General features: G+C 53.9%; 1 protein-coding gene across 8 annotated transcripts in view; it reads right to left on the reverse strand.

The window, feature by feature from the left end:
• ZNF76 (zinc finger protein 76) overlaps positions 1-892 on the reverse strand; it is a 35677-nt gene extending 34785 nt beyond the window's left edge. For 7 of the 8 annotated variants that reach the window (XM_019660920.1, XM_019660926.1, XM_019660919.1 and 4 more), the window contains exon 1: positions 559-666. The gene's annotated coding sequence lies outside the window, so the exon portion shown is untranslated. The other variant, XM_019660925.1, reaches the window with a different exon arrangement.
• Positions 893-3072: the final 2180 nt, after the last annotated feature.

Below are 3072 nucleotides of genomic sequence, written 5' to 3' on the forward strand. Positions count from 1 at the left end.
TGAGGGTTATGTAGACGTCTGGGGGGAAACTTGGAGTTACCAGGAAAGATTTGAGGGGAGTAACCAAGTTTGTGGGGGAACATAGAGTTGAACTGGAGGCCTTAGCGGATCAGTGGGATCACTGAAAAGGTTTGGGGGATCACCAAAGAGGGGTGTGGGGATCTTGGGTCATAAGACACTGAATTAGAACTGAGGGAGTCACTCGGCTGGTGGGTCCCTGAGCAATGCTGGGGAAATTCCTGGTTGTCAAGAGTCAATGACTAAGAATTGAGGTTTACCTGGTGAGGTCTTAGGGTCAGTTGGTGGGGTGTGGGGTCACAGAAGTGGAGACGGGGTTGGGCTGAGAAGTCACGGGGTAGGAGTCGCAGAGCGGAATGGAGGGGAGAGATGGGGGCCGGGAACAGGGGTAGGGGTGGTTAGGCCGCCGTCCAGCCGCCCGGCCGCCGGACTAGGATTGGAGAAGGTTGGGCACGCCGGGCTCGGGACCTTCCCGGGGTCCTGCGCCCGCCCGGCCTCCCACCTGGGCACGGTGCACCCACTCCTCCCGCAGCCACCAACCTGACAGCCCCCGAGGGCGACTCCGTCGACAGACCGCCATGCACCGGGCCCCGCCACCAGCGCCGGCCCCGCAACCCGCCTGCGCCATAGCCCGCCCGCCCGCGCGCAGCTTGCCTCGCGCGATATCCAGGTTCCAGGGCCTCCGCAATTTCCTTTCCTCTCGGTGCGCCTCTACCGGGCCCCGGAACCCGTATAGAAGATAAAAGGCACGCTCCACCCCGCACCCCCCGTCGCCTCAGCCGCCGTGCTAGTTATCCTGGTTCCCGGGCTCCTGGAGCCCGGGACGCAGAGCTCTACACCGTGCCCCTTGCAGCCCCGCCCCCTGGCCGGGGTGACGCACGGCCCGCGAGGCCGCGCGCCCGGGGAGGGCGTGATGACGTCACTACGCCCCGGTCAGGACCTGTGCCGGCTCGCAGGCTGGGTCGTGGCTATGGCAACAAGGAGCCGCCACCTGCCCTGCCGAGGGACTCTGTCCACCTGAGGCCTCAGGCGGGAGCCGGCAGGAGCCGGAGGCTCCGAGGGCTCCACGCCGTCTCGTCGACGGACTGCGGGCTAGAAGGTGCGCTTCAGGAGCCAGGGAGGGCATCGGGGGCAGGCTGTGAGAGAAGCCGTTCCCGTGTGTCCCACTGCTTGCACGGGGACTCCGGACCCTCTCCTCCCGGCTCAGTGCCCCAGGCTTCCTCCTGCGCCTTACGATCCCGAAGCGCTTTGCTGTGCGCAGTCCGCAGGCACACACAGCCTACGACCTTCGAGCCAATCCCCCGAAGGAAGTAATTGCACATATTATTGGCTCCTTATTGGAAAGGACGACATTGAGGAGCCCCGAGGGACTTGTCTCTTTGGGGAAGGCGCCCTGACAGTCTTCTTGAGTTCTGTCACTCTCATTCCCGTCAGCCCCACCCCCAGCCTCAAAACCAGCTAGCATGTAGGTCAGCTTGGGGTGAACAAAACCAAGCCCTCTTACTATTTCCCCCATCCCATTAGGGAGGGCCTAGATTGGGGTATTTTTAGGAACCTAAGGAAAAATGAAAAGGGAGCGAGCTTTTGGTTAAAAATTAAAAAGTAAATAGGAGAGGCGTTAGATAAGGAATTGGTAAAAGTTGCCTCTTAGGAAAGGAATTGGGTGCCTGGAGGAATGAGGCAAGAAACTTCTTCCTCTTTAGTTAGACTTTGACTCGTTTCTTTTGTATCCTTCCCCTCTCCTCCCAAAAACTATTTAACTTNTGGCTCAGTTGGTTAAGAGCTCGCTCAAGAGTGTGAGCTCTGAGCAACAGCGGTTTGAGTCCCGGCCCGAGCTGAGCTGCCGCTGAGCTGCCTACAGGTGGCAGGATGGCTCAGCTAAAAAAAAAAAAAAGAAAGAAAGGAAGGGTGTATAGATTATGATGGATGGGTTGATGCTGGAATAGAAGGGGCTCATTTTATTGAAGATGGGTGAAGGAGGTCACTAGATGATGGGCTAATTAGATGAAGGTTTTGGATTACAGGGTGTGGTGAGAATAGTAGAAGGGAGGCAGATAGAACACTGAGAAGAGATTGAAAAACAGGAAGAGATCATATGAGGAAAGACTACTGAGCTAGGAGGTTTTAGAGTTTATGAATTCCTGGGGATAAGGGACTTAACAGGATGAGAGGATTTGGAGTAAAGTGCCAGTGAGGTGGGAGACACCTCAGGGTGAGTGAGATAATGGAGTGAGGGCTGGGAGCTCCAGGGACTCAGAATAAAGAGAGGTATTAAGGTGCAGGGGTCAGGGCATGTGGGTCAAAAGTCATGAACAATGGATTGAGAAAGTCACCAAGGCATGGGGCAAAGGGTTACAGAAATCTTGGGGGGGTTACTGAATGACTTGATGTCAGGCTTAGGAACTATTAGAAAATAAGAAACAAGGGGCTGATGGTTACCTGGAAAACTAGGTAGGTTTGGGGGCAAGAGAAGAAATGGAGCAAGTGGGTTTTGAAGACTGTGGGTTCAAATCCCAGCTATGCTACTTATCTGTGTTTTAGGTTCTTTATTTAAAATCAAACCAAAATGAACAAAAATGGGAAATGGTGGTGGATATAATAATAACCACCTCTTGGGGTGGTTGAAAGGTAAACTTAATTTATAAATACAAAGGTTGGCCCACAGTAGGCCATGGGCAGTTAGGTTCCAATCATTATTATGGCGATATCAGGGTAAAGACCCAGAGAAGGGAGGAGACCATATCAGAGACTAGAGGATGGGGATTCTAAGAGCTGAGTGGTAGAAAGATAACGCAAGGTATGGGTCCTGTGTTCATTGTCTGTTGAATCCCTAGCATTCGAGACAGAGTAAGATTCATAGGAGTATCTCAGCTTATACTTAACACATTGTGGACCGGTGACGCAGATTTGCGTCTATACATTTAAATGCCCAGTCCTCAATGTGTTAAGGGCTCCTGTGGGCTAGGCAGGGTGCCAAGTGCTTTGCATGCATTATCTCAGGCACTACTATTATCCTTCCTTAGCAGAGATGGAGACTGAGGGTTCAGACAGGCT

Source organism: Hipposideros armiger, unplaced genomic scaffold (assembly GCF_001890085.2).
Source record: "Hipposideros armiger isolate ML-2016 unplaced genomic scaffold, ASM189008v1 scaffold_331, whole genome shotgun sequence".
NCBI lineage: Eukaryota > Metazoa > Chordata > Mammalia > Chiroptera > Hipposideridae > Hipposideros > Hipposideros armiger.